Source organism: Hippoglossus stenolepis, chromosome 11 (genome assembly GCF_022539355.2).
Source record: "Hippoglossus stenolepis isolate QCI-W04-F060 chromosome 11, HSTE1.2, whole genome shotgun sequence".
NCBI lineage: Eukaryota > Metazoa > Chordata > Actinopteri > Pleuronectiformes > Pleuronectidae > Hippoglossus > Hippoglossus stenolepis.
In genome coordinates, this window is record NC_061493.1 from 7,745,615 (window position 1) to 7,771,545 (window position 25,931).

The 25,931-nt window shown below is 43.1% G+C and overlaps 1 protein-coding gene across 1 annotated transcript in view; it reads right to left on the minus strand.

Annotated features, from left to right (window-relative positions):
• LOC118117333 overlaps window positions 1–17,959 on the minus strand; it is a 53,551-nt gene extending 35,592 nt beyond the window's left edge. The window contains exon 1 of the mRNA XM_035169487.2: window positions 17,497–17,959. The gene's annotated coding sequence lies outside the window, so the exon portion shown is untranslated. The remainder of the gene's footprint in view (window positions 1–17,496) is intronic.
• Window positions 17,960–25,931: the final 7,972 nt, after the last annotated feature.

The window sequence follows — 25,931 nt, forward strand, 5'->3', positions numbered from 1 at the left end:
AGAGGAAAACCGACAGTTCCCCAAAGGTGAAGCCAAAGCATCTTGATCTCCACCTGGTGGCTGGCTGCAGTATAGGTCATAAATCCGGTCTCCTCTATGTTAACTGATGGGACATTGACTGAACATTTTAGCTAATTCTTATCAAACTGATGTTCAAGTGCTAATTTTTTTACATTGGGTTTTGTCTAATTATTTGCCGGTATACAAATGAGTAGAAACGCCATGAATGACAGCTGAGATTGACTCCTGATTGGCCAAGTGTGTGTATGGGTGGGACTTCACTACCACGGCTTGATCCCTTGATCGCTAGTGCACAAACTCTGGCTCCAAATGCGCAAGATGGCCGCATTTATACCCAGGATATGGCTTCCAGATAGTGGGAGGAAGTAGAGCTACTGAGCTAAATAAGTATATATTTATTACTTGAAGTGAGAGAATACATTGCAGTTGTTGAGGTGAATTTTTTAGCATCATCATGCTGAGCTTCAATTCATATATACATATACGCGTAAAACAAAAGGATCTATAAAATAGTCTTTCTACGGCTACAGTATATCTGCCTCCCCTTAAAAAAAAAAAAGACAAATTTAATTTCCGTGAACAACTGGTCACCTCATCACCTCCTGTTCTCCTTGTGCATGGCTGTCTAGACCATGTGTCACCCTTCATATGAGTTTATGAGGCAGATAATGTCACCCAGGTCCAGGCAGAGGGGAAATCTCCCCATAAGTGCGTCTCCGACAGAGCCCTGGAGTGTCAGTGATGGTAGAGGTATTTTCCATGTCACAATGAACCTTATCAGAATGTAATTTTCATTACCAGCGAGGGAGATATGCCTCATTGTATTAGACAGAAGAGCGATTTAATGTGATGTATGGCTGCTTTTCAAAACCAATGCTATCTAGGTCACTCAGACTCCCCAATCTGCTCCGTGTTTTAACAACTCCCAGTGTCTCTTATGATTTGGGTCAGCGTTAAAGAGCATCACTCATTTCTCCAGCTACTCTCATCCGTTAGATGATGTCAAAAGCCCTTGACAAAAGCCGCCCTTTATTTATTAATTTCTTCATTTCATTCCCACCTCTCTCAAGTGCAAAGAAAAACTTCCTTGAGGGAAGTCAATTTCATTTCTGCTTGTATTTCTTTATTTCCCTCCGTCAACTCTGCCGCTGCCTTTGTCTCTGTCTCTGTCTCTGCCTGAATTTCACGAATCATCTCCGGAGACGTGTTGGTTCCTGTTTATGTCTTTACCTACGTAACCGGATTATTGAACAAAAACAGACATGCCGTGAGAGCAGCTGATGTATGACAACTCTGCCTTCCTTCACATTAAGCACATCAATCATGCAAGCCATTGATTTTTCGGGGGGCGAGTTTGAGTGTGAACCTTCGCAAGGTGAACTAGGCCCCCAAGGCAACATGCAGGTACATGCATCTCGTCAAGCAGCGTCACTGCATCGGGATGAGATGTGATCTGAATCTTTCTCATCAAGGGAACGGTGTTGTTTTGATCTCTATGTCAAAAAGCTGTCTACAACCTTTACTGAGCTGAAGTACAGGTCAATCAAAACACAACAAATGTAGTTTTTTATACAGCTTTCAATTCTTCTTAATTATGTTATTAATGCACATAACACAATAAGGAATTTCTTTGACATGGTAATTGGTTTCCAATGAAATAAAAACTATAATTTAGATCTGTGATTTATGTTGCAGAGACAAAGGGTTGTAATTTCCAACAATTATACTGAGCTCTAACTCTCTGATCAGATTTTCAATTATGTTTACGTCTCAGAGATATAATGGGCAATCACTGAACACGCGCTCAAATCAGATCATTCTCGAGATTCTTCTCAGCTCCTGCATTCCACTGAGCAACATTTCCTCCTGAGACTGGTGTTTAATAGACTCCACAATCAACCTCATATTGTGAGACAAGCCTCCTGCATCCTGCCGCCGATGAGTAACAAAGGTTGAACAGCCATCTATCACTGGATACGGCCAATTACACCTCCATTCACTCAGGTCCCGACGGAAAGCGCAGTCTGTGCTCTCCAGATTGCATGTGGCTGCAGAGGAGCAGGGAGGCCCCCGTCCCCGGACCATCTCCGTGTCTTCCTGGCCAAGGCTGGCATGGCCCGGGGCTGGTGGAACGCTTGTTCGACAGACTGGCTTTGGCACCTTGCGCTGGTTATCTTTGTTACAAAATGCCCCCACAGCTTATGTAGTGGGACATGACTGTCACAACGTGGCCTAGCAAAGCTCCTCTAAACTGCCCTGCTGTGTTACCTTGTGTCTCCTATAGCAAGGAGGGCCGAGCAGCTCCTGCTATATCCTGCCTACACCTACAGGTATATATATATATTGTGTTGTTGTGAAAGGTTTTTCTGAGTTTTTTTTAATCTATCAGCCATTATCACAGGCTTGCAATCAGGAATACGGTTGTCTCATGTGGCCTTACAAGTGGCTGATAGCCCTTGAATCTAAGATAAGGTTAATTTGCTTTTGTTGGACTAATTAGAGTCCTGACTAGGAAGTGGCTGACTGGCATATGGGTCTTTGGGGGTAATTTTGCATCTATTAACACTTCTGACCATATGATTCAGAGGGTTAATCGTGTTACTCACAGTCATGGCAGCCTATACGACCACAGCGATATAGGAAATATGCAAACATACAGTAACAAGACTGCACTGACACTGTTAAAATGAACATGCAGGTACTATATTCACCATGTTCATCATCTTTGTTAAGCATGTTTAGCATGCTAACATTTGTTATTTAGAATGACGCACAGTGCAGCTGAGGCTAATCAGAAGTAGTCATCAGTTTTGCAGGCATTTAGTCATCAACCAAATTATTAGTCAATTGGAAATTTTGATCTGATGGGGCTAATTAACAATTAGTTGAAAACTAACATGTTTGAAATTCATTCTAATGGTAATATAAACGTTTTCACCATATTTCATGACAATCCATCCATATTTCAGACAGAAACACAAAAATCTGTCTCGTGGAGCTAGTGGTATCAGTGGTATCAGTGGTAGAGGTATGGAGACCAGTAGGTTAGGTATGCTATTGTTGTTTGATGAAAAATAAGAATTTTCAAGATTTCAAGACAATCCATTTACTGGCTGCTGAGATATTTCAGCCTGACCTCAGGGGCGGCAACACACTGACATCGCTCCACTGCTGGTGTGGCTAAAAACCAGAGGATTTTAGTAGGAATAAAGCTGAAGAGGACGCCCTGATGAAAGTCTGTGATGAAACTGAGGAAATTACCAAGATTTCTTTTAGCAAGTGCAAATACGAATAACATTTACATAAAATAGACGCAGAAGAAATGGGGACAACTGCACCATATTAGCATAGTGCTATAAACTCAGCTATTCCTTTTGATTTCTGCAGGGATTTATTTGAGGCAGGACTGAAATATGGCAGCCAAAGAAGAGAAGGAAGCTCTCCTTTCTTCTCTTCCTTTCCATCGCCTCTCTGGCCTTCCAGGGGGAACTGATAGCCTCTGAGCTCAGGCTGTTCAGCCACGGCCCATTAGTTCACCTCATTCTGACAAGATGGAGGGCCTCTGACGATGGAACAGTCAAGTGTGCAAGCAGGGTGGAAGGAGGGAGAAAATACATACGAAGAAGAAGAAAAAAATCAGTTTGGGCATTTGAAGCTCATTTACTTTCTGAGGGAGAGAGAGGCCTGGTTGCTTCGGGTTCAGCAGCTACAGCTGGTAAACTAAATAAGCGTTGCCACACAGTTGCTTTGCTGCGCAGATTTATGTCAGTAAAGGCCTCGGAGCTGTGCACTCAGTTAGGCGTGGCTCCAGCATGGCCGGGCATCGCAAGTGAGAGGGCGGCGCCCTCTGAAGTGCTCCGACATTATCCTTTTTACCAGCTCAGCTGCAGGATAACTGGGCCCTGCAGTGTGTTGTGATGGTGCTGTCTGTGTGGTGGGTTGGGGAGGGGGGGGGAGTATCTTCAAGTCTGAGATACATGACATAAATGAAGAAATACATTTGCATTTGCACAGCAGAGGTCTCAAGATGCAAATATTAATGGGGTTTATTTTGGAAGTTTGCACTTCTCAGGCTGTTTCTGCCGCTCTGACAGACGTATTCAGGCTAATAAAGTGTCACTACTTCCCTGTGGTGACAGTAAACAATCGCACGAAAACAAGATCGGCTACATATTCTCTTTTATTCATCTGATTCCACCTAGCCCATAGTGCCGGACTGGAAACCAGCGTGAGACTGCTGGACCCCTCTCAGAACAGTTAATTGGTGGATGTGGCTCTCCAAAACACCTCCTCTGATGTTCCTCTGTGGCGTCCCTGACGAGTCTTTTATTCGCTGCTGATTTGGTTTGTTGTTGTGCTGCGTCTCAGTGTCTGAACAGTGTGTAAAAACAGGCTATTTACCACATTCAGTGGGAGAGAGAGAGAGAGAGAACTGAGCAGGCTGCAGAAACACCATGTTACCTCACAGCCTTTTAGTCTTTTCTTCCGATTTGATTTGTTCTGCGTTTATCATTTTTAATCTCTCCAGCCTTTTATATAAAGAACCTCCATCTTCATTTCTTTTTTTTCCTCTCCCTCCCACCCCTGATCTCCCCTGTCCTCCTTTTTTTCCCTTTGTCTCCCTCTCTTCCAACATGATGCCTGTTTGTGAAAAGAGGTTGAAGCATGCTTTATCTCGCTGCCACCCCCTTCCCGGCCTTCTTTTGTGAGTTACAAAAGAACAGTGGATACCTTGGTTTGGACATTATTTCATGCAGAGAGTAATTAATGAGACAATTAGTTTTTTCCCTCTCTTTGTGCTCACTTTGAACTAAACCAACAGCCAAAAGGACTGCTCTTTAATTGCACATGGGTCATGGATATAATTAAGATATGAAGGCAGCCTCTTTATGAAACTTGACTGTGAGTAACTGTTTGTTGTTCTGACTGCATTCATGTCTTAAGAGACTGCACCGTGGACTGGCAACGGGACTATCAAACGCGACAAAGATCCAGCGTGGCTGAGATGAAAGTTGCCATGATCAAAACCGCTGAGCACAACAACACAACCTGCAGCCGGCAAGACGGCAGTAATGAAGCTGAAGGGAAGCACCGAAACAAGCGTCTTTTTGTTTGCCTTCCCACTGTCAAACTGCTTTATCGATGTTGTCGTGATGTGACACGCCAAACGCACACACTGTTGGGAGTAGTTTCACTTAATGACAATGAGAAAGCAGTGTGACATATTTTGGAGTCACTTAAATCAAGCTTTACTCTTTATTCCCTTTATTGTTGTCACTTTGAGCCGACTAAGGGACTGTGTGAAAATTATGCAGAAGGGTTTGAAAAAAAGAATGAGTGCTTTGTTTGATTCAATTTGCTGGAGAGAGAAATATATTTTTGGAGGACAATCAAGGGGAGGGGGATAGGAGTGGATTTGTATTTTTGAACATCACGGTGAGGCAGCCTGTGTTTTTTCACTGATAGTGGTGGAAACTGTTTGGTTAAGCCCCTTTTCACTGGTCAAAAAAACACCACGAACATCTGGCTTTTGTCTGCAATGGGAATGTTACAATTGGCATTCACTCACAGGTGAAATTATGTTTTTCGTCGGCTACGGCTCATATCGGCAGCGTTCACCCCTGTGAACTTGTTTATTTGACTTTCTGGCATTGGTGTGTAAATAGCCATGAATTTGTGAATTCATTGTTTTTGACATTTTGTGAACATCATACAACATTGATATTTTTCTTTATATTGTTCAGGCAAACTCCCCTACCGGCAACATGAAAGGAGTCAACTGCTTTTCTTTTGTGAGTTTACCTACTTTTAAAAAACCTGCGTGCACCAGCTGAGTTTGGTATAAAAGGAGTATTAGTAGCTATTGTTTCTATTGATAGTACTTGACTTTGATAAATGCCCTTTTCTATGTTTGACATAATTTGCAATGTAGCAGACATTGTGAAAATTATGAATCCATTTAAAATGTAAATACTTACAGGAGAGACTGGCATTACATACAAAGAAAAGTTAACATATCCAATAGTCTATTCTGTGATAATTCAGACGGGTTTTAAATGCAGCTGTAGAAGCTTCTCAAAGCACAGCAAAAATAAGCTGCATGACAACATCCTGATTAGTGGCGTTTTGATTTTGGAGTATTCTGTAGATATCACGATTTCCACAAAGTACCATTTCTTCTTTTCTCCTGAGAACACCTTTGTTGTAGCTCCACGTCTCCCACTGTGAACCAAGTACCTTGTAAAACTGTAGTTTAAACGAATCTCACACACCCACACACACTCACACACACACACACACACACACACACACACACACACACACAAGCCGTCTATTCCCAGACTACAATAAAATGTGTGTGGGTGTGATTAGTGAATGTCCCACCACACCCCAACGTCTCTCATTAATCTCACATGAGTGATTAGGCTGCTGCGACGTATGGAACCACAGGAGGTGTGAAACTGGGTGTGAAACTGTTGTCATCTCATATGTTATCGCACTCTGGAGACCCGGAGGATTAAACCATGCCAGGCACAGCCCATTGGCAGCTAATCATGCCGCTAATGATAAGTGAAATATTCGACTGACTCTCATAACAATGGCAACGCAAGGTCAAGAACTCGCAAAGATCGCGGAGACGCACACGAGCGGCGCCAAATGTTGTCTCTTCAGCCGCTCGCGTTGTTTGGCGTAAACCTGAAGCGAGGGCCCCACGCGAGCCTGAGTGAAGCCTTCTGAATCTGACACTTGATGTCTGATTAGAGTAAAACATCAGGCTGAACTCCAACTGTGACGCTCTGATGAGGAGCGATCTAAAGGGTCTCATCAGGAGACGTCATGCTGACCGCTGGTGCTGTGCCAGATGCTTGACGCTCAGCGCAGCTCCACATCACAAAAATACGGAATCTGTTACCTGCAGGCACGTTTTAATTAAAATAAAAGTAGAGCGCTCCAAATGAGAACAACAGCAGTTAGTCAGTCTGGGAAGAAAGAAATCAAATGTCATCAGCCACTAACACTTCACTATTCACCCTACATTTTACTTACATGCCAGATTCTATAGCTCATACAGATAAATATAGCCTCCCCTCAACATTTTCTCCTAATGACATTTATAAATGGGAAATAATAATGACGCATTAACAAACCGAATCCAGAGATATATGGTTTCCTCAATGGAGGTCAAGGCAAGGGTCAGCTCCCCGAGGAGCTGCTTATGACTCAGGGACGTGGCTGGGCTCTTTAGTTAAGGGGCCCCAGGTTCATTGTTTCACATTATAAACTGAAATAATAAGGCTGTTAAAGTGACACCTGGATCCTTACCTAATCTCGAGGCCTCATTTTGTAAAGGGATTAGAATCTGCTCTAATGTAGGATGATGTTGTGTGCATGTATTGCTTGTTACCTCCGGCAAAGAGTTAATGTTTTCAGCTCTGTCTGTTTGTTTAATGGTTAGTTTGTATGTTTGTTTGATTAAAAAAAAAAAAACCAATCGGATTCCTTCTAAACTTAGTGGAATGGTGGGCAATGGGCCAAGAGAGAAGCCATTAAATTTTGAAGCGAATTCGATTAAGGGGGTTGGTTCAGGAATTTCTTTCCACTTTCTTTAACATTGCGAGATATTGATTTTTTAAACTGATTTCCCAGTGAATAACTCATGAATCTTCATGAAAAAGAATCTGGTATATTTAGGGAACATATATTGTGGGGTGTATGCAATTTATTGCAGCTTGACTGAATGTAAGGGGACTGTTGGTCCTTGGTGGAGTTATTCTAATTCTTTATCACATTTTTACGAGGTCAAAATGCCACATATGAGTTCTCAAATTTTTTTAATCAATCATTAACAATGATAGAGGACAAACGAGTTGTCCAAAAGGATCCGAGTGGAATTTTAGTGAATTAAATGTCAGCACGATAGCATCATCAACTGACTCGTGTTTGTTTGTTTTCCCGACATAAATCATATTCATTCAACTTAGCTTCACTCCATGTTTCTCCTCTGGTCATCCTCGTCCCTCCAGCATGAGGCCTGAACTCTCCGGTTTGAGAAGCGCTGCTCCTAACTGATTACTCCCTCAACTTAATTTTGCCTCAGGGTCTCCTCCAAGGTTCACCCAGCTCTGCTCTGGGTTCATTTTTACTCTATTTAAATTATTTTCTACACAAGAGATCGCTAATAAATATATGCAGCAATAAAAAAAATCAGTGTTAGTTAGTTAATAGATATGGTGATATTAGTCCTATTCCTTAGAAATCAGATGTATACTAAATGGTTTTGCCACATACATTATGAGCGCTGTGAGATTTTTTCAAATGGAGAATGTGCTATTTTATACTGCACACCACATTTTTGGCTGTAAACTGTTTGTGTCTTGAGCTTCAGTTCACCTCTTTAACTAGAATCATTATCTTTTCATCACTTTAGTCGAACATAAGCTTTGATCACCTAAACACAAGTTCATGGTGCTTTAGTCACTACAGGTGATTATGTTAGAACAAATGAAATAGTGATGAGAATTGCGGCTCTTTGGAGGAAGCCGGATCTCATGACTCCCTTCCTCTCTGAGAGCTGTTCAAAAGAAAGGCTCATCATTATTTTTTTTGTAGGAGGCTGGAGTTACAAGATTTATGTGTGAAATAATCACTACTATTATAATATGACAGGGAAAGATTTGGATCATCTCTTCTTGCATGTGTGAACAAGGTTTAACAGCAATAAATTACTTATTTGCTACACCTAATGTTGAGGACCTGCATTTAAACATTACTCAAAGTGATGCCATGTCTATGTTATGGATGAAGACACATTTAGTGAGTTGGTGTTTGTCTGTTGTAGTGTAAAATGTATAAACAGATATAGAATATAGTCGGTAATTCAAATTAATACTAAAATCACAAATACTGCGCTGCTGCACTGCATTTAATACAACGTCATTATATGATCTTTCTCTCAGCGCCAATAATTCTGACTAACTTTCAGCGTCCCAGGCAGACATGTTCCTTAACAGATTTATTATATTGATCAAAAATGAATCTCTGGTTTCATTATGTTTCGCACAAAACTAACTTTGCTTTTTTTCCAATCAGCAGCATACAGCTGACAGGTTTAAGGAGCGATGACTTCGGTGTCTGAGGGCTCACTAAAGGCAACTCCACTGTATATTTTCATACTATTCATGTTTTTTTCTACATCTTTTCAGTGTTTTCAAGAAAGTTTCAAGAAAACTGACTTTGCTGCTCCATTCTCCTTATCTTCAATGTTGGCTAAAATAAATACTAACAGTGACCACCAACTGGCCTAATCTCATTCAGTATGCACTTGGTAACTAAAATATCTGACAAAACTCAAATCCAACAATCCTTCCTCTGGGAATGTTATGATGTTTAGTTTATGTTGAAAATAGGTGTTTATTCAACTATTCAACTGTATTGTGATATAGGGCTTTTATATGTGTGATGGTGGACTAATAGTGAATATTAGAAACCTCTTTTAAGCTTCATTAAAAAGAGTTGTCGTTTGCGTGGGAGCAAGCAAAGTTTTGCTGTCATTTTAAGTTTGATTACTGAAAACTGTAAATGGTGGAAACATGGGAAAGGCACAGTGCTCGGTAAGAAAAAAAAAAACATGAATCAGGGGATATGAAATCACATGAGAATTGAGTCTGATAGTTCCTCTAGGCTAAACTAAACATCTCAATTACCTCCAGGGGGTTGAAGAAGTACTGAGGGAAGGAGATGTGGCAGAAACAATATTTAAATTGACTGTCAGAAGAGGAAAAACCTTGCTGAGCCCATATTTGATTGCATATTTTATGGAGCACAAACAGAAATGCATGCACAAATGCATTCCGAGCCACTGTAGTGCCTGCTGCTGCCAGCCTGCCACACTGTTATAATCGTCAGCCACATATGGAGCTGCTGTCCTCCCTGTGGGGAATAGGGTTGTAGAACGGGCCGGCGGGATGAGACCGGAGGACCTCACCACTCAAAAGGTGATGAATGCTACGCAGCCTCCTGTAGAGCATCTGTGAGAGCAGATGAATGGGGAGGAGAGGCTGATAAATTGGGTCACAGGAACGTTAGCGTTTCTGGGTAATGCGGTGAAAATGCTGGAGGAGTGCAGCTGGGTGGCTGCACGTGCCTACAACTGGGGCAAGAGCTGCTCCAACCTGACTTGATTTCCTCTCTCTGGTTCTGCTGGCACTAATCTTTTTGGAAAAGTTCCGCTTTTAATTTGCAAAAAAAACATGCTTTGACTTTTCATTTCTTGAAGCCACAAATTCAAAACAAGCCACTTAAAATGGAAACGTGAACTAAATTTATTTGTTTGAAGCATTTGAAGATTATGATTTATATTTCTAATAACTTGTTAAACGGTGTTTGTCCTTTTTTCCTTAATTAAAACTATACACACAAATTCTGGATTAATGTATACATTTATGCACAAACAGATAATTGATATTGATGAAAACTATAGTGGCTTGCTTATAAACACTGTATATTGACATTTGACCTATCATTTCTTGGCATTATTTATTGAGTAAAGAAACACAAAAACTAGACTTACTCTCTGAAGGCAGGCGAGAGAACACAGGAGACAGAGAAGTCAACAGAAAAACAGAGTAAATCCATGAGGGTGAACGGACTGACAGAGGAGAGTGTGGAGCACAGAGACTTCATTCACAAAAGGAGGCGGAGCTAATAGTACTCAGGTGTGACACATTAGGGCAGGTGAGGTCAATGACATGATCGGGAAGATCAGACAGACAGGAAGTAAAGTAAGGAAACACAATGTCCAAACGCTAGGAAACCACAAGTCCACAAAAGTCTTCCCCAAAATATCAAAACACAAAGTCTCTCAAAAGTCAAAGGACAGAATCATGATATGTTGTCCTGATCATGATTACGACCACAGACTAAAACATTTATTTCTATTTCAATTAAAAAATTGTATTCCCTCTATAAAATGATTTCAAAAGTTAGTTTCAGATGTTAGATTTTTTGGTACAAATGAAAGTTTAAATGGTCCGTCAAATACTTATTTTTTCATGTATATATATATAAAATTCATAAGATTTTATTTTATGTGTCTGTGTTATTATCTCTTCGTGCATTTCAATTATAAAATTAGAAATAATTCTTTTTTAATATCAAGATCACTTTTTTTGTAGCTTTCTGTTAAATGTATCAGATGACTCATGTTGCACTTGGGGTCGTTCACATGAATTTATCCAATCAAATGGGATTTGGGATGACCTGAAGAGCAATCCCATCTGCACTTGACATGTTAGCCTGCTAGCTTATGGCTCGCTTGCTATAGCTAACACTTTATAACAATGGTCAGAGATGAGTGGTTGATTTCTAATTGATTTATGTCTCCTTCATCCCCCAATTCCTTATCTAACAATGCTGGAGAGGGATGTGTGGGGAGGAGCCAACAGTCCTCTGTAGGAATCAAGCTGCGGCCAATGTTTAGCGATTGCAATAATATATCTGAACTATTTCATCAAATCTATCTGAAAATGAAGCTTCGTGAACGTTAAGACATGCTACAACCAATATTTGAATGTCATTGTAACATAAAGGGTCAGCAAGGCAGTGTGGTTGTTAGCACTATTGCCTCAGCCAAATGGATCCCAGTTTAAATCCTTGGCCCAGGCCTTTCTACGTGGAGTTTGCATGTCCTCCCTGTGTCAGTGTGGGCTCTTTCCTGTTTCCTCCCACAGACCAAACTCATGCAGACTGGGATTGGGTTAATTGAAAACTCTAAATTGACCGAAGTTGCGAATGTGAGTGAGAATGGTTGTTTGTCTCTGTGTGTTGGCCCTGTGATGTGCTGGTGACCTGTCCAGAGTGTACACCACCTCTCGCCCAATGTCAGCTTGGATTGGCTCCAGATCCCCCCTCCTGCGACCCTCAAAGGAATAAGTGGTGTAGCTGAATAGATGACTGGATGGATGTGACATAAAACCCATTGGCAGCCGTGATGTCAAAGTGAAACTACTGAGCTTTAAGAAAGTGCTTGTGTCAATCATTAACGCATATTATATACAGCAGACATGCATGGACAGCGATGTATGTGCATATGCCGCCACATCACATCACATCACATCTCTGCAGTGGGGTGTGTCCACTGCCCTTGTTCTGTTTAGGCCTGTTCATTACCTGAATCTCATTTCATTAATCTCAGGTTGTGGAGCAGCGATATGAGGTGGTGGGGGGCACAGAGGATGGGGGTGAGGATGGGGGTCCTTTACCTTGGCACAGACAAGAAGACAAACTAGATTTGAGGGTGGATAGATCTTGTCGGCAGCGCACGCCGCCTCTTGGCAAGCAAAGTGAAGTCGATATCGAGCGGGGGCCTTTCTTGCCTCCTAAGATTTACAGTATCTGGAGCTCCGCAGCCTCGTACTCCAGTAGATGGATGAGTATTTCATACGGTGCCAACTGGCGCACCACGGGTTGAGCTGAAGGTCATTGTGACTCATTTCCAGCTCAGGAGCTGGGAGGCTGGACACAGAGCTGCTAAACCTCACCGACTTGTTTTAATAGTAAAGAATCTGGCTGTGTGTAAAGGACCAGACTGCAGACAGCCACTGTGCCGTTACTGTGCAGCACATGTACAGGCTGTACAGTGCCAAAGACAGTTGAGAGTACAGTCGTAGGCAGTGGGTACAGATTGCCATAGAAGCTCGAGGCATATGGCAGGGCGCCCCATGCCTCCCAGTTAATTGAGTCCTAATGAATCATTGGTTTGGCATGCTACATGTCCCTTGTGATGGCTGGTGTCATTGATGCATTGAAGATGCCCAGTCCTCTGGAAGTGAAGCGGGCAGTGACGGCTGCTCCGGTTGAACACGGGAGGCGGGCCGACACTGCTGGCTTCACGCTGAACACTTCACTCACTCACCAGATGTTACAGGCCAAGGCGCAGGGATTACGAGCCACCAAGCTCCACACAATGGAAGTAATTGTGTGATCGCCTGGCAATTCACAGGCCCATTTGATTCCAGTAACACTCTGTATGGTGGTGAGGTCGCTGCCACATTGTCAACTCAACGGGGTCAGCGCGATCAGGGACATAAATGTGGGAAAACACTTGAAGTCAATGATGCTTGACTGCTGTTTTTGCAGAATCTCTACATACATCTACAATTAACTGAATTAGATATGGATTGATGGAAACATCAAATAAGCATTGGCTGCAATTAGCGGCAATTAGTAGTAATTGAGAACTACCAATTGTGCTCCTTTAAAATAACTTGAACTTTTTCACTGTGTCTCCCTTACTTCATCATACAATTAAATGATACTAACTGAACTGCATTTTAATAAGGTGTGATACTTTTAGAAACCAAATGGTCCATTTTACTTGCATAATTTCTCAGTGGATATTAAATAAAATTTAATGAATTCATTTGCAGCAAGAATTAAAGGTTGAGTCTCAATTTACATTCTCATTATGAAGTGAAAAAAAACTTTAAATTTATTGTGCAAGACAATGTCATTTATGTGGAGGGGCTGTACTCAGTTTTAAAAGTTTCCAATTTTATTAATTAAAAAGGTCAGGCCAATACATAGAGAGAAAATTATAATTCAACTATTTGCCATTTCAGGTTTTTTATCTTACATAACTGTTGATGTTGTTTCCAGAGACTAAGGGTAATTAGTGAAGATGGTCTCCACCATATTTCTTTGTCTGAGGTGCATCAAGCTAAATATTGTTTCTGTGAAGGATGATAACATTTTGGGAAATCAAATTTTTTAGCTAAATGAGATGACCATTACCGTCATCATGATGCCGTAAATATGAAGCTGGAGCCAAGAGTGTGTTAGCTTAGCTTAGCATAAATACTGTAAACAAGGGGAAACAGCTAGCATGGCAAAAGATTAAAAATAATCTACCTACCAACACTTCTGCAGCTAACACTTTATATCTTTGTATAATCTGTAGACCAAACAAAAATGTTTTTTATGAAAATTATGGTGCGTTTAGACATAAGTGAAATTTGTGTCATTCACTTGACCAGCTTGATTTAAAAAAAATGTAAACTTCAGCCCAAAATCTTCGTGATGTGATCACCCGACATCCACCCGACAGATGCTGGCTCCACTCCGAGCTAGCAGGTTATCAAACTGGTCAGCCGGAGGTAGTCGTTCAGACGCAGCTCCTGGAGAAGACTGTTGAATTCCCTGAGCTGTGTGTGCCTACGGATGGTCTTATGGACCCACACACAATGGCACTCGCTTCTCTGGGGTTTCCACAACTGGTACAACGCAGAGTCACTTCAGCCATGGTTGATAATGAACAAAAATGGTGGGAAGAGATAGCCCCTCCTCTTCTCATTTTTTCTAGCAAAGAGCGTGCGAATATTTGCAGGTTGTGTTTACTCAAGTAAATATTGCAAATATTGATCCAGTGGCCAAAGTCACGCAGATAACGCAACATGAAAATTAATTTTGTGTTGGGCCTGACTGCAAAATAATATGCTGGAATAATTCTTAGCTGGGACTTTTTGCAAGACAACCAGCGAAGACTCCAAGAAGACATTGATAAGAAAAAGCCTGTCACATGGCCGCCATAAAACAGCAAGGGGTTGTTTCTACACTTTGGTGTCTGTTAAGATCGTCCCATCTTACACTGGTATTTCCCAACATGTCAAACTATTTCTTTGCCTCTGATGCGGGAGATCTGAGATCCTTTTCTTTAGCTACGATCACAGCTTGCAGTGCGAGTCTTTGTAGCTTGAGTTTTTGCTGCTGACACATTTAGTTGCCACAGCCCTCCCACTGCACTCTCAACTTCAGATGCACCTGTCATGTTGATTAGACCCCCGGTGGAGGATGTGCATCATTCTTCACTCCACACAGCATCACTATCTGAGCAATCTCCCCCTTTTGTTCACCAAAAAGGAACCAAGTTCACCTCTGACCTGCCTCTGCCAGGGGCCATGTCTTCATTGATGAATAGACTAGATGTGATAAGGCCAAATGAAAACTCAGACATAAATGTTTCAGGCTCATTAAAACCACATTTATAAAAGATTTAGACCCCTCCAGCAATTGTGTGTCATATGTGGAAAAAGCTACATTAAAGTTAGTGTAACCCCCTGTTCAGTAGAGGCATTATCTCGGAGCACTTGGGAAACCCTCGGGGAGTTCAAGTCGAGGTGGTGCCACAGCGATATAAGGGGAAACAACAACTGTGATAACGCACCAGGCTCTCAGCAAGACAAAAGGCAAGAAGCAACACTACAGCAAGTGGGCGAGACAACCCCAAAGATTTTAAAGGAGTGCAAAACATCTACCAGCTGAAATGTTGTCCCCCGCGTTGCTGTAACTGTTCTGAGATAACATGAAAAGGACATATTCAAACAGCGTTCAATATTTCATAGTAATTGTAAAAGGGGAAAAAGGCATCGTGCCCTTAATCAGACAAGATGCAGCTTCCATATCCACTCGCTGCGTTTGCTGTCAGGAGCTAAATTAAGTGTCTGGGATCCACTGGGAGACCTAACAAAGCAGCCCTTACAGGAGAAGTTAATGCTCTCTAGTGTTTTGTTCAGCTCCATCTTAAGCCCCACAATTCACACTGGGCTGCAGAGAACTGTCTTGGGATGACAACTGGAAATCGTGCTGTGAGAGCGGTGTGTGTGTGTGTGTGTGTGCGTGTGTGTGTGTGTGTGTTTGCACACGCAACACATGTGTCCTACAATCAAGCCAGTGAGTGCAGCTTAGGATCTGTTGCAGAACATCCTCTGTAAGGAGATTACTAAAGGCAGTTTGGCCGACTGGCAGAAGTCGCCGGTGAACTTTGGCATGGATGTCACAAAGCTAATGCTGTCCCGCCAAGACACAACACAAACATGACTTTTCGTCATTTGGGCCAACAGGAAGTAGGTGAGCCATGGCCTTTCAGCAGATACTGTTTAAAAGCTGTTTCCACGGCTATAGCCAAGGCCACTGCGATACTGTATGTAGTCCTGCACTCATGAGCGCTCAAGCAGAAAACACAAGGCATCATGACAGACATATGGTCCAAAACTAAACAGTGCATTTGAACTGGTGATATCGCCTCAATATTGGGTTTGAAGAGGTTAAAAAATGCAGATGAGAAAGTCAATGAATAGCTTATTCTGAAGTTAATTTAGGAAATGGTTCAAAGCTCTGACTCCATTTTTTTTTAACTTTTACTAAAACAGTGGTTCTCAAACTTTTGCACGTCAAGAGCCCCTCAGACTACATCACAAACCCCCATTAACAATTTTAACTTTCAATGTGTTATGAAAGGAATTCTATGAAATATGGGACCAAACATTTTGTCAGTGTGTAACATATGGATTAAATATAGTGAAAATGACAGATTCCCCTTTTCTGCCAGGGATCCCCTCCAACCCCTCGAGGACCCTTGGGGGTCCCTTTACCCCACTTTGAGATCCCGTGTTCTAAAAAATTTGATTCAACTGGGATGATATGGCTCAATAACATGCATGTCTTTTCACAGTGCTGGCTCTTAAGTGTATTTCCCCTGCGAAAAACCGGATCACCGGCCGCTCCAATGCAACCATTTCTAATCAGGAAAATCCAAAGATGATCACAGCTGCACACCATGACGCAGTTTAGACGCCCCCCTCCCTCTCCAGCACTAGACTCTTCCACAATTAACAGGATTGTGTTATCCCCACGATGACCCGTGATCTTGAACCAAGAGGACCCGTGCACAGGCCTCTGTTCACACCACGGACGGAGGCGGACTGAGGTTCAGCGCGGTCAGACCGGTGCCGCTGCGCTGCGCTGCGCGCTCCCATCCAAGCGTCCATCCACAGGTTCTTACCCCGCCAGCGCAGACTGCTGGACATTTTCTAACCGATTGTCCGCACAGATCAATACATTTATCAACACATGCCATCGTGTCACCAGTCACTCATTCAGCCAGCATCAGAGTTCACACGCAGCCGTTTGGAGATGATTTACTGCTGTTGCAGCAGGACATTTGAATATGTGTGGAGGGAGGAGGGGGTAACAGACATGGTTCAGTCTCTCCTTAACATGATAATCGTCTCTTTACGATTGTGAGGCAAAATAACATAAAGGTGCAGGTTATGCATCGAAATCACCTCAAAGCCAAATGACCATCCCTGGTTTGTGCGCAATTCAATGTGGGACAGCGGGTTATTTGACAGGCGACCGGCGTTTGCTCGGTAAAGGACTGCACGTTCAAACCCAGCACAGCGGCATCGATGATCTCACTCACAGGCTCACTCTCGTTTCTGTTTATTTCACTACATGTCTGTCTCAGTCATCCACACGGAGACCGGTCCGCAGCCCATCTCCATTCAGCGGCCAGTAACGCATCCTAAATCCACGAATCTGTCACGTCGCTGAGCTGCTTCAAATCTTTAAACATCTCTACAGTTTGAGGGGGGGAAAAGGACAAAAACTCGTCAACAGCTCAGAAAGTGAGACACTCACCTTTTCTCAGTGGACGCTTTTCTGTGCCATTTATGCGTTTTAATCCACATCTGTGTCTCCTTCATTTGAGCGCCCTATTCCCCCCAGTGAGAGAGAGAGAGAGAGGATGAGAGGAGTGAGTGAGTGAGGGAGGGAGGGAGGGAGGGAGAGAGAGTGAGAGACAGAGGGAGAGCGCGTTTAAGAAAATCCATTTGTTAATTCCATTTGCCGGACACACACAAGGTGAAATCACATTTGCCTCCGCCTGTTACATGTTTGGAATTCCTCCTTAATTCTAAGATCCCGCATAAAAAGCACTGTCTTCTTCTTCTCGTCCTCCTTTTTTTCTCTCTCTCTTCTTTTTCTTCTTCTTCTTCTCTCCGGCGCTGAAGTTGCCTGGTTACCCCTGTTTCTCATTCAAGGAGGCTGAAGCGCTGCGTACAGCGGCCAATCACAGCAGCAGCAGCCGGAGAGATTAACTATTTCTTGGCTCCACTATTCTAGTTCCAGGCTAAAAAAAAAAAAGAAAATGAGGGGAGTGGGCGGGGAAACTGGGCCCCCGGTGACGGGAAAAAAGAAAAAATTAAAATGCACGGAGAGAATAATGTGGATGAGAGAGGAGGAGGAGGAGGAGGAGGAGGGGGCGTTGGAGGGAGAATGCGTGGATTGGGGGAGGGGGACGAGGGGGATTAAACATTTTCAAAAAAATAAAGGATTGTGGGAGAGGAGGAGGAGGAGGAACCAGTTGCCACTTCTCACAACAACAAAGATGTTGATGTCCCAGGCTTGTGTGAGGATGTTTTGCAAACGGAGCCGAGTCTCCATCACTGGACAAAGTCCCAGGCTACGTCCACACATTTACTTCCTGGCGTCCACACTGCCCTGAAGTTGTAGAGCCGCTAAAATTAAGAAGTTTGGCCCCGTTTTAGTTGGAGAACTCCGGGGCTGCGTTTTCATCCGGATGAGAAGAGACCGAGATGTTTGGAAAAGATGAAGCTTGCAACCACTTGCTGATTGGTCACAAATTAGCCTTCGCTGATTCGTCAGGCTCCTATCAATGACCCCATTCAGAAGAAAACAACTGTCATTAGCCTCGGCTACCAGTCTATTCAATTACGAGCATTGCTGACCCTGCTGTTGTTAGTCGTAGGAGACAACCTATTATTCAAGCAATCTGTGACAATTCTGCAGCTGACAACCAAATGCTTCCTGTTTGCACCTGCACATGCATGCCCAGTGCACGTGAGCGGACACATCACATGCGTTTTCAATCTTGTTAGTATGGACGAGGATTAAAACTCATAAGGAGCCAAAACGCTCGTGTGGACAGAGACCGTTTTAGTTTGACGTAAATAAGTAGCCGAGATTCGTCATGTGATCATCCCCAAACAGCAATCCGTCAGGGGGAATTGATCGTCCCCCCCTTTAACCAGCCAGCCGTCAAGCCAAAGCCCCCCTCCCCTCCTTCCTCAGCCCGTGTCCCACTCCAGTCGCCTCATCATAGGCCGTATTGATTTCAATTTCCCCCTCCAGCCATGAGGGTGAAAGGTGCAGGGGAGAGAGAGTCAACTTCAATCACTTGTACACATGGCGCGTGGGGGCATAATGACCCCCCACCTTCACACTCGGCCACTGAGGGAGGGGTACTACATCCAGGTCGAGCCCCCAACCATCCCAAAACACACACACACACAACTCTATGAAAGCCTTGGCCTCATTGTGACTGTATGGCTGCAGCCTCTACACGCTGGTGGCTGCAGACTTGCCCCCACTAGGGTGCCATCCAGAAGTGCTGGTGCATTATGGGGAACAGCGGGGGGGCCTGATTGTGTGACAACAAGCGTCTCAAAAAGAGACAGCACCAGGGCGAGGGGCTTTGGGGGCATTTGTGTCTGGATCGCCATTCCAGCACATAATATAGTGAGGATGGAGCTTTTCTTTCTTTTTTCTTATCGGGTGGGAATTTTACACATTCAGTCTCAGAATGGTAAAAAAAAAAAGATGTCAGACATGTGTGATTCATACTTGGGTGCAAAAGCAGCTCACATGCCATAAAAAGTTGTTTTTCAATCTTGTGTGTGTGTGTATGTGTGTGTACGTGTGTGCGTGTGCGGTACGTGTGTGTGTGCATGTGTTTGTGTGTGTGTGTGTGTGTGTGTGTGTGTGTGTGTGTGTGTGTGTGTGTGTGTGTGTGTGTGTGTGTGTGTGTGTGTGTTGCAGCCTCTGAGTGTGATTGATATATCGCTGGCTTTGCTCCATCCCACAGATTACAAATGAAAACAACAGTGTTGGGGTCCTCCCTCCCCACTGCTGGACAAGAAACGTGTGTGAATGTGGGTGTAAGGTTGTGTATGTCACACACACACACACACACCCCCACATACACTTAGTGGCTGATTGACGTGTAGCTCTTGGCTTGAGCGCAGCTTAATCCCGCCGCATTCACAGATGGACTCAGTCTTTCTCTTTTTGTCTGGTGTTACCAGCAGTGGCGTGTTTTACATTTACACACACACACACACACACACACACACACACACACACACACAACACGCACACACACACACACACACACACACACACACACACACAAACACACTGTGCAGTACCATGTACATTTGTTTACTGGGGAGGGTGGCTGCTGTGTGGGCTCTAATCCCCCGCATGTAACCCGCCCTGCTACCTTTTACACACACACACACACGCACACACACACACACACACACACCACGCACGCACACACACACGCACACACACACACACACACACACACACACACACACACACACACACACACACACACACACACACACACACACACACACACACACACACTCACACACGCACACAAATGTAAGCAGGCATCTACTCTTTGGTCATTAAAAAAAACAAAGGAGGTCAGTGTCAGCAGAGGAATCAGGCAGCTGGGTTCTGTGAGGCGAGAGTTAATCCTCATTTTCAAGGCCCACAGACAAAACGAAGTCTTGCAGATGAAATGGTTCATAAGTTACACATGACCACATCGCTCTTTTGCCACCTTGTTCGCCCATCCATCCACCTTCACGACAACCCGGAGCGCTGCTTGTTGTGGTTCAGTCTGTCAGCTCTGCGTAGGTTTGCTGCTGTGGTGTATTATTAGAATAAATCAAGAGGGGAAAGATTTGACTTTTCGCCCCTCCCTCCCCTAATCGTATTCCTCTTCTGCAAAGGCTTTGATTTCCATGTAGATAGAGGCGCGTTGATAACGAAGGGGAACTGCCCTGGAGAAATGAGGCAGAGCGATAAGATAATGCGAACAGATCCCCATCCAGACAAAAAAGACAAAGGGGAGAGTCATCACCCCACATGGCGTTTAATCTCCATTCAATCCAGAGATTAGCGCAGTCAAAATTCACATCGCCACAGCCGGGCGAATGATTAGTCATCTCCCAGAGGAGAGATGGTTAACTGGTGGCCCCTCTGAGAACCCCTCGGACTGAAGCCGGATCAATAACTAGTTCCTGGTTCCAATGACAGAGTGTGCTTCTGGATCACAACACAACATGGACTTGACTGGCAGAAAACATGTTTATTACACACACTACGCTGATATGTGTGTGTGTTTCCTGCTCCTCAGCACACTCCGCAGCCTGCTAAAGACCGATGAGGCCATTCAGCTGTGTTCTTGACACAAGGAAACAGAATCAGCACGGAGAGAGGAGACTGTTTGCTCAGCCTGCTCAGGGTTTTATGCTAATGGACTGTTTAATCAAGTTGGATCATATTGTCATAGCAGTGTGTGAGTGATTAGTGCTCAGAGAGGCTTGGCAAGGAGAAGCCTGACATCAATAAATACCACGTGACCCTTGACCCTAACCGCTGAAAAGGTCCTCTCCTTTTTATCAGTCTCATCCCAGGCCTCTTCATTTCCTGTAGCACGGTTAATCATGATGCACTCAGCCAACAGGCCAAACTCCTGAGGGGACAAAGCACCTTTCGTAAAAACCATTATTATTATAATCAAAGGAAATAAACATATTGTTCTGACTGTCATAGTTCATCCACTCAGATGTGCCAGACTAACACTTTGGTATACAATCATCCAGTGATGAGTATTCATGCAACAATAAAAGATGCCATTTTGAGGTGCTACAGTGTGGGTAGAGTTTCTATGCTGGTGTTTCCGGTTTCTGGTCCGTTTATTGAAAAATTCCCTGGCGTCTCTCTGTTTACTTCAGAACAATGGCGAGTGTTACTAAGCGGATCATGTTGGAGTTGGAGCCGATTGATGTTGAAGAGCAATTATGTTTTTAAAGAACAGCAACGAAGAAGAAAAGAAAGACGTCGATCGTGTTCGTTCCTTCAACTCAATTCAGAAAGGGCTGTGATACTGTCAGAAATGCAATCCTACCCAGCGGACCAATCACAGCTCTTGCGGTCCGCGTCTCCTCTACGCATTGATAGGTTTCTGGGGAGGTGCACGTCAGGGTATTGTACACAATACCCTGACAGTTGAAGGATGTACAGTTGCAAAGATAATCAGAAGATCACAACAAACATCAGTTTAAAAATATCAACATCACATTTTTATGGCCTCCGTGTGGGGTACACCTCTACGTGCAGGCCGCGGCGTAGCTTCGACACAGAAGCATGAACTGGTCTTTACAATGAGAGAGATCCCATTTTCTTCACCTCTACGTCTGTGTAACATCAAATAGATTTTAAAGCCATTATTTCACGTTTTCATTTTATTGTTCTCACTGCTCATGCCATTCTTTAGAGTCACAAAAAGACACAAGATTAGTGTCTACAGCAAAAGCAGACAAACTAGTAATCTGGTGAAAATGGTGACGCTGGATAGTTCCCTCTGGATATGTTGAAGAAAAAAATTGATGTAATAGGAAGTAAATATTGGATGAACTTTCATGTGGTAGATTCAAATATGACTCCAAATGAAAGCCAAGGTTGCGTGGGTCTGCTGGATGTGTAACAAGGTTAACATTTGCTAACATGTTCACCACATCCCCTTTTTATATCAATGATGAACGTGTTTACGGCTTGTTCAAATAGCACAGAGAGCCCAGAAACATCAAATAATACAGAACAAACAATACAAGTAGGAGTGGTATTGTTGCCCTTTCTTTTTACCACTTGGTTGTCACTCAAAGGTGAAACATCAGCCTTAGGATTAGCCCAAAAATGGAATGAGCAGAAGAATAATGCAGTCATATTAGTACAATACATATAAAGGGCTGATACTCACTGGGGTTTTAAAATTAGCTTGTGAATTGTGCCACACTTTGCTGTGTTTTTCTCTGTTTTCTGCTTTTGCAATGACTCGTGACTCGTCTGAGGTTGAAAGCCACAACACCAGTTTATTCATCTGGATAAAATCTGGCTCATAAAATTCAATTCAATCAAACCATGGAAATATTGAAGTAACCACGAGACTGAATTTGTCTTTCAGTTTTCAGTTCGGGGAGAAACATGTACAGTACATACAGTAGATTCACTGTTGTTGAGTGTAACAAAGCTTCTGTGTCCTCTAACTAACCTAGGATATGATGCAGTGAACATCAGCAGTGAACTGGGAGGTTGGTTGTGAGCTTTTATGACAAAAATCTGCAATGCATCTCAGACCAGTCATCTCAACTCAGATAGTTAGATGCAGTGCACTAAGGGCAACTACAGGTTAAAATGTGCGTGCTTAACAGGTTAACGTCATCCATACTGCAGCATGGAATAACTCTATTTACGTGGTTCAAGCTTAAATCCAAGGTGTGAAGCTTTATTAGGGGCTGATATTAAATCACAAGAGAGGGGAAAGAAAGCAGATGGACAATGACAGGTGCCAGTTTGTATTCTGGGAGGGTGAAAGCAACGGATTTATACCCATCTGCTGAACTTTCACTCTTAATTAGAACACAGCACTGACACAGTGTGGTTACACCTGCACACGGTTTGGATACAGAGTAGTTTACAGATATCGCATGCCAGTCTGAACATCTTGAACATTGTCGTGTTGTCGCAGCTCCATGGGCCATTTCCATTCTTTGGTTCGTTCCTGCTGTCGTGCTATATTGTAATGGCTTGAATCAGATGTCAGATTTTATTATGGAAAACTGACCAAGCTGTCAATCACCCAGTGATGGTAGGCTCTTATGTGAAGATGTAAAAACAATGAGATGACAAACTCTCGGTTCAATCACCATCTCTGAGCACAGCACAGCTTCTTCAGGGTGCTATGGAAACAAACGACACGTCGCTCACGTCCAGGATGTCAAAGGGGCCCTTTATTTTAGCGAGTGCAGTAGGTAGTTAGAAATCCCAGCGCACGCACACACACACACACACACACACACACACACACACACACACACACACACACACACACACACACACACACACACACACACACACACACACAAGCACAGTATTGTACGTGATCTTTCCACCCACACATGACACTGTGACAGTGTATGATTTACAGTGTCAGAAGAGAAAGTAAAAAAAGGGTAATTGAGGGGTAAGTGGAGGAAACAAAGTTTGCAAGTGTCAGTAACTTTGTCTGCCATCACAGGATTGTGATGAATTTATTCATGGGTGGGTGATGCTGCCACGTCAAGGACAAACACCATATAATTACCCCATAAATTTAGGAAGTGATTAATTCCAAATTCCAGCTATTTAATTAAAATATGCAAATAGACAGCCATTGCCGTAACATGCATCACACTCAGCGGAGGAACAAAGTTTGACTGGGGTTCAGTCACTTCTGGATGCTAGCTCCCTAAAAAAGTGGCATCAGTACACACACACACACACACACACACACACACACACACACACTGCATCTGTCTCCATTGCACATTTGCACCATTGCGCATCACTGATTTGCTGAGCACATTTGGGTTCAACAGTGGTGACTCAAGCAGGCTGACTCCTTCAAAGCAGAAGAGGAGTTGGAGAGCCATTACAGATATAATTGGATTTCATTTCAACCATGTGAGAGGGAAAAAAGACTTGTCACCACCCTGGAGAAAATGGAGCCAAAAAGACAGTCACTGTATTTACTGCACCGCATAGAGGGAGTGTGTTTGTGTATGCGTGTGTGTGCAGACGTGTGCTGGTTTCACCACAATGCGCCTCCGTGTGTGCATGTGTGTGCTGGTGTGGGTGTGTGCTGCACATTTCAATGCATGAAATCCCAAGACACATACACAAGTGTCAAATGAATCCAGAGAGGAGGAAACGGGTTTCCCTGATGCTCTTTAAAGGGATCCATTAAAGAGGGACAAACTGAAGACAGTACACTTGGGACGGGAGGTGGTGGTGGTGGTGGTGGGGGTGGGGGCACAGGCTTAGGCTGTGCGTCTTCACTTTCAGAAACAAGCCTTCCGAATTTTGTCGTGTCCTTCCGGGCTACACAGCAAAACTGTCCATCTTGAGAGGACTTTTAGTTTTTTTGGAGCGCTGAAAAAGAGCTGCATAAATACACTTACATGGTATTTATAAACTCCAGTGGTGCTACAAGACTTTATATAGTGATGCTGTGTCCACGCCTTACTGGTAGATAAGGAAGAGAAGGAAAGGTTCACACTATTCCAATTCAGTTCACACATCAGTTATTGATTAGTAATATTATTACAAATGTTGTTGGCCTTTCAATCATGTCCAGTACAGCTAAAATGAGCAACTTCAACCTACATTCTTCTACATATTCAGCTGTTAATTAATGCATAAAAGCAGATAAAGGCCAAAGCTCAGATCCTTTGACATCAGTTGAATGAAGAACGTTAGCTGACCACTGTGTGAAGGTACCAGGGCTTTTGGGTAAATCATCCAGCAACACAATTCCTTTCAATTGCTCCACTGACACTGCACACCCACAACCACACACACTCACACACAAACACACATGACTTTAGAGGACATTACATTGTATTACATTGATTTCCTGGAGACTAATTCCAACCATAACCATAGTTTCTATGTGCCTAACCCCAACCCTTACCGTAACCTAACCTAACCCAAATGTAATCCGAATCTAAATTTAACCAAACCCTGATCTTAACCAAAAAAACATGTCTTGACCTTAAAATTAAATGTTTTAGATGTGGACTCCGTTTTTGTCCCCATAAAAAAAGATCCTATAATCTGACACAGATTATGGTCCCGACGACCTCAGTAAAAACTGGACCACACACACTCACGCAGTCACACTATTCATGTCGTATGATATAGCTTATACAAACTATAAAATGTCAAATATATAAAACTAAAGTGTATTTAAATAGCAGGGTAAAATAGATTTATGCACATATATCCTGCGTGCACTGATTTTAAATACATTATCATTTAACTTGTAATAATATAATCTAAGTAAATCAATAGGTATGTATCCAATAATAATAAACCAGAAATAGAAATTTAACAAGAGTAAAAAATATATTTATTGTCAAGGTAAATGAAAAACA